The sequence below is a fragment of the Bombina bombina genome, chromosome 2, assembly GCF_027579735.1.
Source record: "Bombina bombina isolate aBomBom1 chromosome 2, aBomBom1.pri, whole genome shotgun sequence".
In the NCBI taxonomy this organism is placed as follows: Eukaryota; Metazoa; Chordata; class Amphibia; order Anura; family Bombinatoridae; genus Bombina; species Bombina bombina.
In genome coordinates, this window is record NC_069500.1 from 1020161338 (window position 1) to 1020174897 (window position 13560).

Here is a 13560-nt window from a genome sequence, read left to right on the forward strand (position 1 = left end):
ATCCAAATGGATTTTTAATATTGACTGTCTATACCCTAGGGGCTTGAATAATAGAGAGGATCTCTCACATTTATGGAATATAAAAAACGGTTGACACTCAGATAGAGGCGACATTTAGTTAGTCTGCATGTATTTTCATACTAGCTCTCTATGGCCAAATGTTAATTCCCACTGAGTCTTATCTACACAATGTCTGATCCCATTTAAATAATTTATTCATTGACAGTTCCCGGAATACAGTGTGTGCACTTATATCCCCCTTTTAAATATTTCAAATATTTTAAATATTTTTAAATATATCAAATATTTTTAAATATTTTTAATATTTATTTTTATTATCCATTTTTATCATCTATTGATTATCCCTTTTTATAGATGTTATAGCATTCTAATAGAATATTGATCTTATTTATATCAATACTTTGTTCTATATTAGGGTAACTTTATGTCATTAATTTGTAAGGATACACGACTCTCTACCTAGTTTATGCACTTATGTACATTATCTACTTATGTATTTTATGTATCTTTTATACTTTTGTATTTAATGGATTTTTAAATATTTCTCTATACGGTTTTTTGTAATAATTGATTTTTATATTTGTCTATTACTCTCCCCATTGCTAATATAGTTTTTTCAAATCATGCTAACCGCCATTCAGTATTGAAACCGGTTTGACGCTAACGTGCGTAAACACGGAGCGATCCCCTAAATTAACACTCTATTTCTCTTCATCAACCTTTCTCTACATTAGGGCAGATTTATGCGAATTTATGTAAGGATATAAGATTTATGCAATTATGCACATTTCTAACGTATTTATTTTGAAACATACACAATCCATGCAATTTTATGCAGTTTTATGTATATTGTTTTATATTTTTATATATTTGTACCTAATATTCTAATATTTTTTATGGCAGTTTCTTGTATTTTTAATGTATTTTTAATGTCTTTTTAATGCCTTCTTATATTATTTGAATATCTTACCAGATATTAATGTTTCCCCATTGCCTATATAGTTTTTAAGAAATTGACCCACATAGGTTACTTACCGGTATTCAGTATCAAAACCGAAACCGGAAGTAAACAAACAGTATGTCACTTCCGGTTCGACGCTCACGTGTGCAGATACGGAGTGATGTTTTGAATTACTTAATACAACCCCTAGATAACATAACAACCCACTGGGCTAATAATTGTTGGAATAACAACATAGTTGATTGCAGATGCAACAACAATATTCTGATGAGAAGATTTACCATTGAAATACTAAGGTTCATACCGGAAGTGAAATACAAAGGACACTTCCGGGTTAATGTCAATGAGTTTAGCGCCAAAACCACGATATTCTATTGGTTATCAATACACATAAATAGAGCCACCAGCACTCACCACAAGATAGTCTTGAGAAAGGCCTGATACAGAGGCCGAAACGCGTTGACAATTTGGTGAGCATCATTTTAATAATATTCATATCTGGAAACATTATTGCACTATGTTATATTTTGTAATTCACAGGAACTACTAGGACATTATTGAAAGAATACCAGAAAGAAAAACTTTTCATCACTTACACGGATATAAACAAAACATTCACTCATAAGGAAACACTTAAAAGGAGGATTACTCACTAACACTTAATATTTATTCGGATTACAGCTTTATAATTTTTAATTTTTAATTTTTAATTTTAATTTTTATTTTTTGACACTAGATTTTTAACACATCCGTTTTTTTCACATTTTTTCACTTTTTAACCATATCTTTATATTTTTGTATATACTTTTTTATATATATATTTTTTACATTTTTATATTTTTACAACACTATTTTTTGTTTCTATTTTACATTTTTTCCACCATTATCACAGGATTCACAGAATTTTTTGTTTGAATTTTCTGTTTGGATTTTATTAGCTTCACTACCTGATTTTTTATGGACTTGTCTTACTGGAATTCTTACTACTAGAACATATCTATTGGACACATCCATTGGATACAATTATTGGACACAATTATTGGACACATCTGCTAGAAGCAATATTGCATAACTCCAGGTTTTAGAACTGCAATTGTCTATTTTTATACTTGCTGATCTCTCCATTTGGAGAGACTTTCTAAGAAATTATTGTAAATATTTACACTGTTTTTAATTGATATTCTTAATTTGTACTTGTATGTTTGTATAGTACACATGGATCCATGTTAGTGATTTGTTAATATATGATTTGTTAATAAATGTTTGATAATTTTAAATAATCTCCCGCCTATTGTTAATAGATTTTTATTTTATTTTATTTCACTGAATTTGTTAGAATCTTCCTTTGCCTTCTTTTAGGCGCTTTTGGACTATTGTTGTATTTGTATCTTTGATTAGGGTGAGCTAGATACCCTATTATCCAAGAGCCATAAGGAAGCAGGTTGTGCGCTGAGAGACATTCTGATTATACTATTTTTCATGCATCAGTAAGATTATTACTTATACACCTTGTTCATGCACAGACGCTTAAACGTTTTTGGAATAGGTTATGATACTTTTAAACTTTAATGGATGAACAATATCATTTTATTTAAAATTATTTGTGCTCTAAATAATTATTTATTGATATAATTGTGATTTTAACTATGATGCTATTGATTGCTAAGTATTTTAAATGTATTTGTGTCTTAAAAATCATGCTTACATAATTATTTATAACATTGTTAAGATTCAGTATTCTGAAATAGGTTGGAAGATTGTATTATCTCTTTTTAATAAACACAATAACAATTGTTTACAGAATAGCTTTGGTGGAATTGCTGAAAATAAATAAATAAATATTTTTGTGGTCTAATGTAAAATATAATTTAAACAAATAACTGAAGCTATTTATATGCTTAGTTTTCATATTTTTCCATTAAAGTCAACATTCAATTTAAATCGATTGGATAGAGCATGACATTTTAAACAACTTTCCAATTAACTTCTGTTTTCAATTTTGCTAATTTCTCTTAGTATTCTTTGTTAAAGAGTAATCCGAGGTGAGCTCAGGGGCGCAAACTTATCTCTAGCCATCTGGCAGCGATGTTTGCAACATTAAAAGGAATACGACGTAATTCCCTGTATCAATGTCCATCACTCAATAGTAAACAAATCTCTGGTGCTCAGAGTAAACAATACTGACAAAAACATCAATGTGAATGTCACTGTGATACGAAATGCCTCATACATGGGAGAGTCCACAGAGAGCAAACGGCAAACGAAAAAGTTCCATAGAGTTATAAACGTTCCTCTATGAGGTGTAAATCACACACTTACCCCTCTTCAGCTGTGTTTGCCCAACACTCGCTAGACCCTTGGGACTGGAACAGGTGCCATATCGGGGATCCAGGCTTCGTAGGTGAACCACAACTCCGGTTCTGGGCAAGTCTTGGCTCTATGCGGCTAGTTCCAATGCTGGTCTTGCTCCTCAAGCGTGGCGTGTGACGTCATTGGTGGGGGTGTGTGAGTACTGCTCCAATCCGCTCTCATGGCTTATTCTCTCAACCAAGCAGTCCAGGCATGTAGTTCAGCCAGAAAACTTGTTAGTCGCACCAGGTGAGGTAAGTGAGACCCTGGCAAAAAAAAGACTCCTACTTTAAATAGTAAACAAAGAAGAAGGTCAGATCTCTTGTCAAGTTAAAAACTAAAAAGACTTTATTGAGTACAACTGCATAAAAATTCCAATTCCACTAGCACAAAAAATACAGGAGACATTATGCCATAATCATAGACCTGCTGGATACTTGGAAATGGGCGTTTTTTAAAAGTATACCTTTACACAGCCATTGGCTAGAAGGGAGTCAACACACACTCCCATTTAACCCCCAACATAAAGTTACAAGATTCAATTTAAAGGGGACATGTTTATGTACAAAGGAGTATATATGTGGGATAATTACCAAAGAATCATATTTACTTACACATAAGAGTATTCTGACATAGAACATTTATACAATCCTCAAAACATATTGTGCTATAGTATTATTGTTATGTACAAAGGTGAAATTATATTGTATTATATTATATTATTATTATATATTGCTGTGTACCTGTAGCATTTTATTAACTGGTGAGTATGAGCATCCTTTACCGCAGGTAAGTAAACCTGTCTGGTAAATACCTAGCAAGGATAAGCACTTTATCTATTACCACAAGTAAATACAAAAATATATATATATCTTCATTGTAATATGGATAGTCAAACTATTGAGTATGTCGTGAGAGTAACCACTTTTTTGCTTAAACACAACTATTTTTTGTTTGAAGGGGTTCACTATCTGCAGAGACAAGGTACAGCCATGGGGGCAAAATTTGCCCCCTCATGTGCAAATATCTTTATGGGGTGGCTTGAAAAAAACTTTGTCTGTATAGATAGGAATCCCTTCATCTCATGTATTCGACTTTACAAATGTTTCATTGACGATTTGTTAATTGTCTGGTCCTCTGATTAAACAACCACCAAGAAGTTTGTTGATTACTTGAATGAGAGTGATAATGGGGTGAATTTCACATATGAATGGCGGAAATCAAAAATCAACTTCTTGGATATTGTTCTCAAGGGTGAACCCTCATCAGGTAAAATTACAACTAAACTATATCGAAAACCGATATCAGGCAATACTCTCCTGCACAATAAGAGTGTACAGCCGAAACATGTATTTAAAGGCATTGTGAAGGGATAATTGCTGCGAGCAAAGAGAATTTGTAACAGGGAACTAGTCTTCCTCGAGGAGAGTAGTGCCATTGAACACAGATTACAAGAGAGAGGGTATCACCAAAAAATGATGAGAAACATGGCCAAAGAAGTGACTAAAATGGAAAGAAGAGATACACTCCAACATAAATCTCGAACCAATATAGACAAGCGAACCATTTTTATAACACAATACTCATCTGATTTCTATGAAATTTGTGAGATTTTGAAAAAGTATTTTCCGATTTTATACGGGGACAAACAACTCGAGTCCACCATTGAACAAGGTTTCTAGTGTGTTTATTCCAGGAACAAAACATTAGGTAATATCCTCTCCCCTAGCCAATTACCACAAAAACAGAGAGCCACCACATGGTTGAGTGTAAATGGCACATACAAATGTGGGTTATCTAGATGTAAGGCATGTGATTATCTAACAGAAGGGAGAAGTTTTTACTCCTGTGTTACCAATCAGACGTATGAAACAAATGGTTGCATATAATGTTCCACAACACATGTAGTTTATCTTATAGAAGGCACGGCCCATCATCGCCAATATATAGGCATGACTACACGGGATGTACGTACACAAATGAGAACATCTTGGCTATATCAAGAACAAGAAGCCCTGTTCTGAACTATCTAGGCATTTCTTAGAGGTACACAGTGGTGATGTCAGGGCATTTAAATGGCGGGCAATTGAGGCCATTATGTGACCACCAAGAGGAGGAGATAAGAATGCTATTTTAGCACGACAAGAAGCCTTTTGGATCTTTAAGTTGAGCACACAGGTCCCTAATGGCTTCAACTCCGAGTTCAACCTCATTAACCATTGGTGCTAATAGGTTACATGTACATAAATCAATAATATAAATTAGACATGTCTGTCCATTCTTATCTATACATTTGTTTTGTCTTACCATTGATGTTGATAAGCTATGTATCCCATGAGTTAGTATATTGCTAGGGAAACATAAGTTTATGCATTCAAATGTTTCTAGATATGGACATGTTTTCTGTGAATAATGTGTTTTCTCTTTTCATTACATTTATTGAAACAAAGTTCATTCTATAGATACATAATCAACATGCCCTTTATTGAATATGTCAAATGGAATACCTCTGGATTATACATATATGTGTTCATTCATTGTTAGAGTAATAATTTAAATTATATTGGGTATTTTACTTTGTATTTTAAAAGGATGTTACACATAGACACATAACAATTTTATGTATGACATCTACACTTATTGTGTTATTACTATGGTGTTAACTATAGCCACAATGCGTCTGTGCATACTTTATGCTATTATTAAGTAATTGTGTTTAACAGATTTCTGTTATTATTATTTTTTTTTTAGTTTTTTTTAGTTTTCCAAAAAAGCTTTATTGAATCATATTAATTTTACAACAACAAAAAGTCAAGAGTACAAGATCTCTTACGGTACATTTAAATTGCGAAAATAAATACAAACAAAGAACTTGAAAAGGCATGGCATATGGGTAGGTATATACTTGAAGTTGGTGAATGGTATGGTTTAAGATGTAATTAGGAAGATAAGTCACAGAGTTATAATAAACTGAGAAGAGAAGAACGGGCTTATGAATAGGGTCAATTATCAGGTTAAAGTGTAAAACAAAATGTGCCGGATTGGGGGAGAAAGGAGAGAGGGAGAGAAGGGGAAGAAAAAAACCCACATTAGATCAGGATGACTCTTAGTCTCTCATATTTGCGGTACTATTTAATCAGGAATTTGTCACCTACAACCAGGATGGCTCCAGGTCTGTTAAATTTTTGGATATCTCTGGCAGATTTCTGTTATTATTTTACTCTAACTATTACATCTGCATTGTGGCATAGTTATAACTCTGATATTACATGATGATGATGTTTTGTTACGCTAAGGTCTTTTGTTGCGATAAGATATATATATATATTTTTGTATGTACTTGTAGTTATAGATAAAGTGCTTATCCTTGCAAGGTATTTACCAGACAGGTTTACATACCTGCGGTAAAGGATGCTCATACTTACTAGTTAATAAAATACTACAGGTACACAGAAATAGATAATAATATAATATAATACAATATAATTTCACCTTTGTACATAACAATAATACTATATCACAATATGTTTTGATGATTGTATAAATGTTCTATGTCAGAATACTCTTATGTGTAAGTAAATATGATTCTTTGGTAATTAACCCACATATATACTCCTTTGTACATAAATATGTCCCCTTTAAATTGAATCTTGTAACTTTATGTTGGGGGTTAAATGGGAGTGTGTATTGACTCCCTTCTAGCCAATGGCTGTGTAAAGGTATACTTTTAAAAACGCCAATTTCCAAGTATCCAGCAGGTCTATGATTACGGCATAACGCAGAAACTAGTAAGGCCAGCTGTCCCCTGTGTTTTTTTTGTGCTGGTGGAATTGGACTTTTTATCCAGTTGTACTCAATAAAGTCTAAAGAGATCCGACCTTCTTCTTTGTTTACTGTTTGCAACAATGTTTATAGCAAAGCTATACATAGTTATCAACACTGCTGCCATAGGATGGTAAAAATACATGCACGCTCCTAAGCCTACCTAAATTTACTCTTTAACAAAGGATATAAATGAGCTAAGCAAATTTGATAATAGAGGTAAACTGGCAATTTGATTACAATCACATGCTCTATCTAAATCATAATTTTGACTTTACAGTCCCTTTAATGTTCAAATATCTTGCTTTTCAAAGGACATTCTATATATGTGTGTATATATATATATATATATATATATATATATATATATATATATATATATATATATATACAAAAAGAAGTGTTTACAGGCAATCAGAAAAATAAATCAACTGAAAGACCTACCAGCGCAGTCTAAAAAAGGGGATCCACAGACCACCTGAAAACAAACACTTTCACAGATTTCTCCCTAAATGTTGGTTAAATACATATATATAGCTGCCAATCCAAAAATAAACAAACAAGTGCCTCAAACTTATTTTCAAAGATAAACACAAAAAGAACCTGGATGGCGCTCACATATAAATATAGTAAAAAGATAGATGAATAAATAGCAATATTAATGCATATACACAACCTAAAAATATACACAGATTCTATTTAAGCAAAAATAAACAAATATATATATGCATATAATTAAATGAGTTAAGAATGGTTAAAGTTCATATAAAATATTTAAAAGTGTTGGCTGGTGTGGAATCTCTTAATATGATACCCCCACTCAGATGTACACTTACTTCAATAACCCTCAATCATATGAGGTAAGGATGATTCGTGTCAGTGAAATGCTTAGCACCTCCCAGAGTATGGAACCGGACCACCGTAGCTGTATATCCCCTTGATGTATGTTTAGAAGATCACTGTTCAGCAACCAGTAGTCTGTGTTGATTTAAACTTGAACACTTGTTCCGGTGAAACTCTCAATCACAGATCAGAACAGTCCACCTTCCTCTCGCTCTCCACAAATTACAAGAAAGGTGTTCATCACACCATACGCTCTCTGCTTCAGAGGTTATAGTCTGCGGTTTAGGTATAATGAGGTGGTAAGAGCAGGCTCACTTTTCTATTGTTCTTGCTTACTAGCATTTACAGCGATACATATTGTGCACAGCCCTCTGTTATATTACAAGATGCTTCTGTGAGAGCCCTTTCCTAGTTTAACAGAGGGCAGGCCAAGTGCTAGAGAGTTTATGAGAGTATTCAAGTTTAAATCAACACAGACTACTGGTTGCTGAACAGTGATCTTCTCAACATACATCAAGGGGATATACAGCTACGGTGGTCCGGTTCCATACTCTGGGAGGTGCTAAGCATTTCACTGACACAATCATCCTTACCTCATATGATTGAGGGTTATTGATGTAAGTGTACATCTGAGTGGGGGTATCATATGAAGAGATTCCACACCAGCCAACACTTTGAAATATTTTATATGAACTTTAACCATTCTTAACTCATTTTATTATATGCATATATATTTGTTTATTTTTGCTTAAATACAATCTGTATATATTTTTAGGTTGTGTATATGCATTAATATTGCTATTTATTCATCTATCTTTTTACTATATTCATATGTGAGCGCCATCCAGGTTCTTTTTGTGTGTGTATATATATATATATATATATATATATATATATATATATATGTATATATATATATATATATACACAGTGCTTGAAATTTTCAATAGTTCACTTTGATCTAGCCTCACCAAACAAAAAAGAACCCTCCCCCACCCTGTAGGCTATAAAAAGAAATTATTAACGTCTTCCTTAGATGGTTACAGGCAAACAATAACTTTTTCACAGGAGGAAGTCATTCAATTTATTTTTTATCAGTTTATATTTCAGTCTCATATTTGTTTCACTGAACTAATTACGTTTGTGCTTCTGTATATAATAATAATAGTAATAAATGTTAATGATAATGCCATAAGAGATTCAAAAGCTCAGCACCATCAAAATTGAGTTTATAATAATGTGTTTTATTACAAAAAAAAAAAAAAAGAAACTGTGATATTTTTGCTCCAAACTAGAGCCTTTGTTAAGGTAAGTCATGACAAAAATGTAATTGAAATGTCATTACTATTAATAAAATTACATAATCAGATACTTACATTTGTACTGTGCTGAACTTTCGTTCCTGATAAAAAAAAATGTTTAGGGCTTACACCAAATGTAATTCATGAGCAACCGCTAATGAAAACAACAGAACTGCAATACAGCATCAGCATTTGCTATAATAGTAGCAGTGGTTGCTTTCAATCTGCTCAATTTTACATTTTCTTGTTATTAATATTAGTATTCCATACAAAGATAGATAGATAGATAGATAGATAGATAGAGAGACAGAGAGAGAGAGAGAGAGAGAGAGAGAGAGAGACAGACAGACAGACAGACAGGAAGGCAGGCAGGTACATAGATAGGTGATAGATAGATAGATAGATGATAGATAGATAGATAGATAGATAGATAGATGATAGATAGAAATTATTTTTTATGCTTTTGAATTTTATATATTCAGGATAATTTTACTAAAGCTTGCTGGGACATACTTGGACACATTTGCTAAATTGCTAAATATTAAATGCCATTTGAGTATATATATATATATATATAGATATATATATATATATATATATATATATATATATATATACATCCAAGCCGGTATAGCACTCACAGTAACCAGGAAAAATTAATACATCCAGCCCGGGGTGCTTTAAAAGCAGTGCATATGTATCCAAAAGTAAAAAGCACTCACCGGGTCTTAAGTTCAATAAAAATTTAATGTACGTGACCTCTCGGGGTTACCCCCGTTCGGGTAACCCCGAAACGTCACTTACATTAAATTGTTATTGAACTTAAGACCCGGTGAGTGCTTTTAATTTTGTATATATATATATATATATATATATATATATATATATATATATATATATTTATATATATATATATATATATATATATACACACACACACACAATATAAACAGACAAATATACACTAAAACAAAATTCTTCTAAACAATCCCATCATTGGTAACTTGGATCCTAATTTATTAACCTGTGGTACGTGTACCCCTGGGGGTACTTGGGGCATTGGCAAGGGGTACTCCAGGGATTGACCTTCATTTTTTTCCTGATGTAACTATTGTAAACATGATATATCAATGAAAGCTGTGTTTCTCATTTCTTCTCTTGACCATGCCTAACAGGGCAGAGTGTGAGTATTTTACTGCCTAGGTTGGACCATTGCTCTATCAACCTTAGATTCTGACTTGTTAGTGACATATGAGGGCTGGAGTTTACATTCACTTATATGAAGAGAAAGTGTATTACTGTGAGCAAGTGACAGATAAATGCGCCACTGTGAAATAGGTAAAGTGCATCATACTGAAGTATCTGCAGTATAATAAGACAGATAAACTATGTATGAAATAGTTATCAAAATAAAACAATAGTAAGATAAATATTACTTTCCTGGGGGGGCGGAGCCGACTTCCAAGATGGAGAGTCACATTTAGGAGAAGCTCCGTGCGATAGTTTACATTGGGAGCAGATAAGCATGTAATCGACCGCACTTTTTTGCCCTTAATAGCCTGTTACCCCTCTATAAACAGCACTGATGCTACAAAGCACTTGAAAGGAGAAAGTCCCTGCCCCGGAGCTACACAGACACCGGAGTGCCATACAGATCACACCGGAGCCGGGCCTACTCTTAACCCGCAATAGAAAAGGCTACAGATTATCAGCAACCCGCTCCGGATCACAAGTAAGATTCTGAAGGGGCCAATTTAGCATCTTTACCTTAGAATTGCGCTAAGACACTGGGTGGGGCCCGAAACAAGAACCACGCTACCTCACATGCGCCATCTTTGATTGTAGCAGCACCCAGACAGAGCGCACACAGCGCATTCATTTTAACTGAGGGGTACAGAGAAAGGGCCTAAAAAGCACACGGACATTGCTCATATGTTAAAAACTTGCTTGGGACGTACTTGATACATGGCCAGATACGGGAGACAAGCTAAAGGTACCCCACACGGCCCTAGTTATACACGTGGCCCCCTGAGATACACGCAGTTTTGCACACTGCCTTCAAAACACCTACTTTGGGGCCGTACTCTAAATCTAATCAGAGACAAACTTTATTAAAGGCTCAGACACTTGAAGTGACGTGAGACAGAGATAAACGCATACACCCTCATTAGAAATCCTGTCACTTCCACTAGGCCACAGACCACAAACAAGCAAGCAGCCCAGACTGCACACCAAGTTGCACAGCATTACCTGTATAACAGAATGTCTTCAAAAAGGCTCACAAAAGGGGACAAAGCAGCAAAATCCACTTTAGCTGCAAGTACCAAATTGAACGCATACTTTAAAGCTTTGACTACTTCACAGCACTCAGATGTGGAATTAGATGAAGAGACAGGAGAAATGTCTACAAATACATCCCCTAAATCAACACTATCAGAGAGAAGTGCCCCACTAACAAGGGCTGATTTAGATACCTTGCCAACGAAAGAGGACTTTAATACCATACTGCAACAAGTTGCAAAGATTGTAAAGGATGGTTTGGCAGAAGTAAGGAAAGATCTGGTAGAGATGGGGGAGAGAATTGATTATATGGAAGAGCAAGTGAATGACACTAACACTGTGTTAGATGGTCACTCTAGATGCCTCTCGGTACAAGATATTGAAATTCAGCAATTAAAGAGCCATCTGGAGGACCTAGACAATAGGGGGAGACGACAAAATCTAAGAATTAGAGGAGACCCAGAAAGCGTCACACAGGATCTCACCCCACAATATTTGCAAAGACTTTTCCAACATCTAACAAAGGATACCACTTCACCCCCATATCAGCTAGACAGGGCCCACAGGGCACTTAGGCCCAAGCCAGGAGATGCTGACCCCCCATGGGACTTAATCATTAAATTTCATCAATACCAAGATAAAGAACTAGTTGCACAAGCAGCGAGGAAGGCATCTCCTCTCAACTTCGAGGGTCACTCGATACAAATTTACGCAGACCTTAGTCCTATGACATTAAATAATAGAAAAGAAGCCAGGTACCTCACCGAACACTTGCGAGAGCTGGAGATACCTTATAGGTGGGGATTCCCTTTCTGCTTAAGGGTCAACAAAGGAAACAAAGTCGCCACCTATAAGTCCACTGAGGACCTTGAAGAATTCTGTAAATTGATTGACATACCGCTACCCACCCCACCATCAATACACAAGAAAGCTCTCTCAGGGAGCAACCTACCAGGGGAGGTACAGCTCCCTCAGAGACCCCATTGGCAAAAGGTCAATCGGAAAAGGACAAGAAATCAGATTCCACCAATACAGAATAGATTGAAGGTGGTGGAGGACACTTGATCAACTGAGAGTGAGACTTATAAGAAGGGTCATTGACCATGAATGAGAGCTCACCCTCCATTAATAGGACTTTAAATTAAGAGAATAATGACCTAGTTAAGAGAAGACATAATTGTAGCATTTTGGCTTTGAAGTTTATAACGCTGTTGCCCTTTATAAGTTAGATTAATAATGAGCTAGATCCGTAAATTTCACAAGATATGCATGTACAATAAGATTCTATTACTGTCCATTTCCCAATGTGAATGTTGAGAGTATTTCAGTCTCTATCCACCCCCTATTTAGTTTAGACACTACTGTGTCTGAAGACCACAATATGTTAATTGTTGTTGATAATTCTGTTTCTGTTATGTTATCATTGATTTTTGTTATTGTTGTTCTGTTTTTAAGAAGTCAGCCAGCGATTCACCAGAGATACTATTCCTATGTAAGCGTTACAACTGTCCATGAAGGCGTTAGAATTTTTAGACAGTCGAGAGATAGAGAAAGCAGCGGTAAGTCTCGTGTTTTTCTGGGGGTGGGGGAGGCCGGCCTGCACCACACTACAATACACATCGAAACACTAGCTGAACAGCACAAACCACTTAGGTCTCATAGGTTATGGCTAGCAAACCACTAGTGTTGTTGTCCCAAAACTGCAGAGGCCTCAACTCTCCCACAAAGAGGTCCATAGCACTAAACCACTTTCGTAAACTTAAGGGTGACGTGGTTTTCATCCAAGAGACCCACTTTTTGGGATCTAATGCGCCCAAATTTACGTCACCGGATTACCCTTTGGGTTTCTTTAACGCCAACCCAAACAAGAAGGTAGCGGGAGTAGGGTCCTGTTAAGTAAAAATGTCCCCTTTCAACTACTAGATAAATATGAAGACAGAGAGGGCAGACTCCTCATATTGAGAGGCTCTATATTCGAAACAC